Here is a 6,872-nt window from a genome sequence, read left to right on the forward strand (position 1 = left end):
GTGTACACTGTGTGTTTACACTGTGTGTATACACTGTGTGTGTGTACACTGTGTGTGTACACTGTGTGTGTACACTGTGTACACTGTGTGTGTGTACACTGTGTGTGTACACTGTGTGTGTGTGTACACTGTGTCTTTACACTGTGTGCGTACACTGTGTGTGTGTACACTGTGTGTGTATACTGTGTGTGTACACTGTGTGTGTGTGTACACTGTGTGTTTACACTGTGTGTGTACACTGTGTGTGTGTACACTGTGTGTGTATACTGTGTGTATACACTGTGTGTGTTTGTGTACACTGTGTGTGTACACTGTGTGTGTGTACACTGTGTATATACAGTGTGTGTACACTGTGTGTGTGTGTACACTGCGTGTGTGTGCACTGTGTTTACACTGTGTGTGTACACTGTGTGTGTGTGTACACTGTGTGTGTACACTGTGTGTACACTGTGTGTGGGTGGGTGAGTGAGCGACTGGGTGAGTGGGTGAGTTTGGCGCAGTAGCGGGTACAGGTGGTGCATCAGCCAGTCATCTCAGCCGTCTCAGTCAGTCGACCCGTGGCACCTGCTGGGCCTGCCCCGTGACTTCCTGCCAGCGGGCGTTCGACACTTCACGTGGCCTCAAGGTGCACCTAGCCTGGCAGAAGCGTCGTGGTGGCGTCACCGCCACTTAGTGGCGAATGGCGGTTGTTGTTGTTGGCAAAAACAACTCCCTACCTCCGCGTGGTGCCGGACGGGCAACGTTGTCGTGGACAGTGCTGTGGGGTGGAGGGCCAATTCCAATCGGCCTCTTCTCTCAGGGCATTTGCGACCACCATAGCGGCTAATTAATTGAAGGTGGAGGGGCTGGTAACCCCTCCACCTTCATTTACTTAATTGAAGGTGGAGGGGTTACCCACTCACCCACCCACTCACCCAGACACTCACACATCCACCCACTCACCCAATCGCCCACCCACTCACCCAGACACTTACCCAGACACTCACCACCCACTCACTCACCCGTCCACACACATCCACCCACTCACCAAGTCGCCCACACACCCAGCCACTCACAACAATCGCCACTAATTGGCGGTGACGTCACCACGACGCATGTGCCAGGCTTAGCAGTAATTAATTAATTAAGCCCCTCTCCACCTTCAATTAATTAACCCCTCCACCTTCAATTGATTACCGCTAACCACGTGACCCTGGCACAAGCGTCGTGGTGACGTCACCACCAATTAGTGGCGATTGTTGTGAGTGGCTGGGTGAGTGGCTGGGTGAGCGAGCAGGTGAGTGAGTGGGTGAGTGGCTGGGTGAGCGAGCAGGTGAGTGAGTGGGTGAGTGGCTGGGTGAGTGAGCGGGTGAGTGAGTGGGTGAGTGGCTGAGAGAGTGGGTGAGTGAGTGGGTGAGCGTGTGGGCATCTCGGTGGGTGAGTGGGTGGGTGAGTGAGTGTGTGAGCTGAGTGTGTGGGCGACTGGGTGAGTGGGTGGTGAGTGTGTGAGCGACTGGGTGAGTGAATGTGTGGGTGGGTGAGTGAGTGAGTGGGTGAGTGAGTGAGTGTGTGAGGTGAGTGTGTGGGCGACTGGGTGAGTGGGTGGGTGGATGAGTGGGTGGGTGACTGTGTGAGTGAGTGAGCAACTGGGTGAGCAACTGGGTGAGTGTGTGAGGTGAGTGTGTGGGCGACTGGGTGAGTGGGTGGGTGAGTGGGTGGTGAGTGTGTGAGCGATTGGGTGAGTGTGTGGGTGAGTGGGTGAGTGAGTGTGTGAGGTGAGTGTGTGAGCGACTAGGTGAGTGTGTGGGTGGATGAGTGGGTGGGTGACTGTGTGAGTGAGTGAGCAACTGGGTGAGCAACTGGGTGAGTGAGTGTGTGTGCGACTGGGTGAGTGAGTGGGTGGGTGTGTGTGTAGATGAGTATGTGAGCGACTGGACGAGTGAGTGTATGAGTGGTTGGGTGAGTGTGTGGGTGGGTGGGTGAGTGGCTGAGTGAGTGGGCGAGTAAGTGAGCAAGTGAGTGGGTGAGTGAGTGGGTGAGCCAGCAGGTGAGTGATTGGGGAGTGGCTGAGTGAGTGGGTGAGTAAATGGGTGGGTGAATGTGTGAGCGACTCGGTGAGTGAGTGGATGAGTGAGGAGGGGTACTGCGGAGGGTGGGGGGGTGTACCAGGGGTGAGGGGTAATGATTATTATACAGGGCGGTACAAAAGTCAGGACACAGTTTCTTGGGTTTCTCTTTAAGTTTATTGTGATTTTTCGAATTCATATAGTTTAACACGTAGCAGGCTTTCGCGACCAATATTTTTAAAGGTTTTTGGGTAAGATCGCGTTATTTATAAATGTGTCGTAACCCTCCACCACCCGACACGGCCAATCAGCAAAAAAAGTGTCACGTTGACAAAAGACAAATAGTTCACTACTTTAGCCCACCGGTGTGTTGAAGAGTGAATCCACAACATTTACAGTTTGAGTAGTGTGACGTTTCGCTGGTAATTACATCCAGCATCATCGGGCAATTCGCCAGAATGGTAAAGACCCTCTTCACTTGCTCCCGGTCTTAAATAGAGCAGCAGCAGGGTGACGTCATCATTTAACTCATATCAGGTGCAGTGATTTGAGGCTGAGGGGGGGGGGTATTGTAATGATATAATCGAATAGTAATCAGTCAATGGTTATGATTAGTAATGAGTTGTAGATTAGTAATTAGTTGTAATGTGTGTTAGTAATCCGTTAATTAGTATGTGTTTCCCCTATAAGGAATTGTAATATGTATTATTTAATAATACACTTCCAGGCCGCACTAAGCCTGTAGCTGTCAGAGCGATTAAAGTTATTTTTATTCCTCTCAATTTCAATGGATTCTCTAATTAGTCTTTGCCAGCAATAATTAGTTTTACACAACACTTCAACGTTATCAAAATCAATTGAGTGTCCTTGTTGACAAGCATGTTCTGCCACTGCCGACAGTTGTGTTTGAGATAATTTAATATTTCTCTGATGTTCTTTTAGTCTTACGCTGATGTTACGTACCGTCTGTCCAATATAGCATCTGCCACATAAACAATTAATCCGATATACACCTTCTGTTGATAATTTAGGTAATGCATTTTTAGTACAAGATACTAGTTTTTGAATTTTGTGTACTGTACCAAATTTTACTGTAATGTTTTGCTTTTGCAAAACACGGGCTAATTTGTCAGTTACTCCTGAGATATATGGAATTTTTTTATTGTTTTAACAATGTGATCGCTTTCAGCAGTATTGCTTTGCGATCGTGATTTGGCATTCAGTGCTCTGTTGATTTGAGCATTATTGTAGCCATTCTGTCCTAGTGCGTCTTTAACGTGTTTGATCTCTCTCACTAGACTCTCTCCATCTGACACTGTTTTAGCCCGATGTATGAGCGTCTTGATAAGAGAGGATTTCTGAGCTGGATGATGATGTGATTCTGCATTCAGATAGGTATCAGTGTGCGTTTGCTTTCTGTAAACGCTGTGTGTTATTTTACCGTTTAGGCCATGTCCAAGCAAAATATCTAGGAATGGGAGTGTGTTATTCACCTCCATTTCCATGGTGAACTGGATGGCCGGGTTTTGTGCATTGAGATGATTTAGAAAATCATTAAGCGTATCTTTACCATGTGACCAGACAACCAAAGTGTCATCCACATATCTAAACCAAAAAGATGGTTTTAATGTTGTCTTTTGTCAACGTGACACTTTTTTTTGCTGATTGGCCGTGTCGGGTGGTGGAGGGTTACGACACATTTATAAATAACGCGATCTAACCCAAAAACCTTTATTATGAGTTTATATAGGTAGCTCTGCTTAAACGTGTCTCTCTCTCTCCATCCATCTCTGTCTTCACTCTCTCCCTCTCTTCATATCCCCTGTAGGTTCGGGCCCGAGCGAGTTCCTGCCGGGGATTTGGCTCTTCAGGAGTTGATTCCCCCCGTGACTTTGTCGGCACGAGGCGACCGCGCGGAGCGTCAAGGGCTCCACCGGGCCCCAAGGCGCCGCCCCAGCACCACCGTAGCAGCCAAACCACCGGTGCTCGGCATGGCCTGCATGAAGAAGGTCCTGCCGGACCTCATGTTGCGCACGGGGTACAGCGTCGTCCGGGAGAACGGACAGAGGAAGATCGGACCACCGCCCGACTGGCAGGGGCCCCGTCCCGCCCGTGGCTGCGAGGTGTTTCTGGGGAGGATCCCGCGCGACCTCTACGAGGATGAGCTGGTGCCCGTGCTGGAGATGGTGGGGAATCTCTACCAGCTCCACCTCATGATGGATTATAGCGGAGAGAACCGTGGCTACGCGTTCGCTACCTACGCCACGCGCGCCCAAGCCATGGATGCCGTCAAGAAACTCGATGAATTCGAGATCCGTCCCGGATGGCGCATTGGAGTCCACTTCAGCGTGGACAATCGCTGCCTCTTAATTGGGGGCCTGCCAAAGGACAAGAAGCGAGCGGAGGTGATGATGGCGATGAGCGGTGCCACGGAGGGCGTGGTGGACGCCAAGATGAGCGTCTGTTACTGGGACAAAACCCTCAACCGAGGCTACGCGTTCATCGAGTACGGGAGCCATCGCGCGGCCGCCATGGCCCGGCGGAAGCTCCTTCGAATCAACTTCCAGCTATGGGACCGGACCATCAAGGTGGACTGGGCCATCTCGGAGTGGGTGGCTGCGGCCGCGGCGGTGGAGATGGAGGCGGCGGTGCCAGACCTGCTGCAGCCGGAGTGCACGGGCACCGGCAAAGCCGCACAAAGCCAATTTGGGGGCTGGGGGGCACGCATGCAACTGTGGTGGGTACCTCTCCACCTGCGGCCCATGCCCATTGCTCTCGAGGCGCTGCCGGAGGCGGCCATGCTGTCGTGGGAGGTGCGGCTGCGGATGCTGTGCCGGACCGCCGGCGTCAGCTACCCAATATTCGAGCTGCACGCTTACTCGGAGCCCGGGATACCCGTGGGCCTCCTCTATAAGATGTCGATTCCCGGGGTGGGAGAAGGTGCCGGCATCTTCCCCAAATTTCTGAGCTCCAGCGAGGAGGGAGCACGGGAGGTGGCGTGTCAGCTCGCCTTCAACATCCTCAGCAATGCGAATCCCCCGCCTCCGGCCACGCCCTCTCGTGGAACCTTCGAGCAGGTTACACGAGAGGGCGTGGCCAGAGGCGTGGCTAGGCCCCGCCTCCAGCCACGCCCTCTCGTGGAACCCTTCGAGCAGGTGACCGGAGTAACTCAGCTAGCCCCACCTGTTGCCCTTGCCCCAGATGTGCCTCCTTCCCTGATTGGTTGTTACCTCTGTGGCCGTACCCCTGAAGCCCTTGCCAGGCCAGCAGGTGTCACCCTGTCAAGTCAGCAGGTGTCACCCTGTGATGTCAGCAGGTGTCACCGTGTGATGTCAGCAGGTGTCACCCTGTCATGTCAGCAGGAGTCACCCTGTGATGTCAGCAGGTGTCACCCTGTGATGTCAGTAGGTGGTACCCTGTGATGTCAGCAGGTGTCACCCTGTCATGTCAGCAGGAGTCACCCTGTCAAGTCAGCAGGTGTCACCCTGTGATGTCAGCAGGTGTTACCCTGTGATGTCAGCAGGTGTCACCCTGTGATGTCAGCAGGTGTCACCCTGTGATGTCAGCAGGTGTCACCCTGTGATGTCAGCAGGTGTTACCCCTGTCATTGCACTTTAATGAAAACCGACAACAGAATCCTTGAAGAAAAAACTAATTCAGGTGTTTGACATGTCAACGCCATTTCGTTTTGAAAATGTAGCGGAGAAAAATATATATTGTTCACATCGCATTCTGTTTTGTCAATAATCTCTGTAACGTGTGCCTGCTTTGCAAGCCATACATTAACCCCTTTCTTTCTCAATTTAATTCCCAGCATGCAATTCTCCAAGCCTCAGATTTTATAACATATTTCGCACAACTTTAATCCTGGTAAATATATTATTTTCTTTAAAAACACAAGCATTATATTTAGTCTATTGCATTTCTAAAGTCTTCTAAGTAAAAATATAAATTGTATTAAACCAATGTTAGATCATCGCTATGATAAATATATTTCTACCCTACAACATACAAATCTACATTGTGCTAATGTTTCAATTCTACTTTTATTAACTTACAAATATATATAGTCTAGGACACATTTTCAAAGGAATATTTTCATGTACCCAGACAATATTTGCACGTGCCCACATAAAAAACTTGCAGACTGCATACGTAGCTATGACAACAGAATCCTTGAAAAAACGAACTCAGGTGTTTGACATGTCAATGCCATTTCGTTTTGAAAATGTAGGGGAGAAAAATATATTGTTCACATCGCATTCTGATGTCAAAACATTTGATTCTTTATAAAATTGAAAAACCCTTGAACAACTTTGCTGCACATGGAGATGTCCGTGCACCGCCTCGTTTCCACAGCCTCTATCCCGGTGCCATTTGTATTTCATGCACAATTTTGGTGTTTTTTTGCTGTAATGTTTTTTTGTTACTTTTTTAGTGGAAATAAAGTCCTGAAAAGTCTCTTCCTCTCTCTCTCTCCACTCTCTCGGCCGAGTCTCTGCCACTTTTGGTTCTGAGTGTCGCATGCTTGGGATCCTTCTTTCCCTCCTCTGCGGATTTAATTTGATTTGCTGATTAACATGTCAACATATTTCAGACTTTTTCCTAATCATTACCAACGTTTCCATGGCCATGCACTTTAGAGTAACTTATTACCTTTTAACACAGCATCATAATATAATTTTCCTGGATCATCGCCTTCATAGCTTTGATCAATCACCAATGGTTTACTGGTTCGTTTTTGTATTTACTTATGCCACCGTCTTTCCCCGTGGGACCATGTGGCGTGAAGTTGTGTCGCACATAAACAGAATCGGTGCACATCAC

General features: G+C 49.7%; 1 pseudogene; it reads left to right on the forward strand.

Annotated features, from left to right (window-relative positions):
* Nucleotides 1-1,259: 1,259 nt before the first annotated feature.
* Nucleotides 1,260-5,264, forward strand: LOC142913974 (putative RNA-binding protein 46 pseudogene; annotated as a pseudogene).
* The last annotated feature ends 1,608 nt before the right edge of the window (nt 5,265-6,872 follow it).

This window comes from Petromyzon marinus, unplaced genomic scaffold, assembly GCF_048934315.1.
Source record: "Petromyzon marinus isolate PM22_M1 ecotype Great Lakes invasive population unplaced genomic scaffold, UKy_Petmar_22M1.pri1.0 PM_G_Scaffold_27, whole genome shotgun sequence".
Taxonomy (NCBI): domain Eukaryota; kingdom Metazoa; phylum Chordata; class Hyperoartia; order Petromyzontiformes; family Petromyzontidae; genus Petromyzon; species Petromyzon marinus.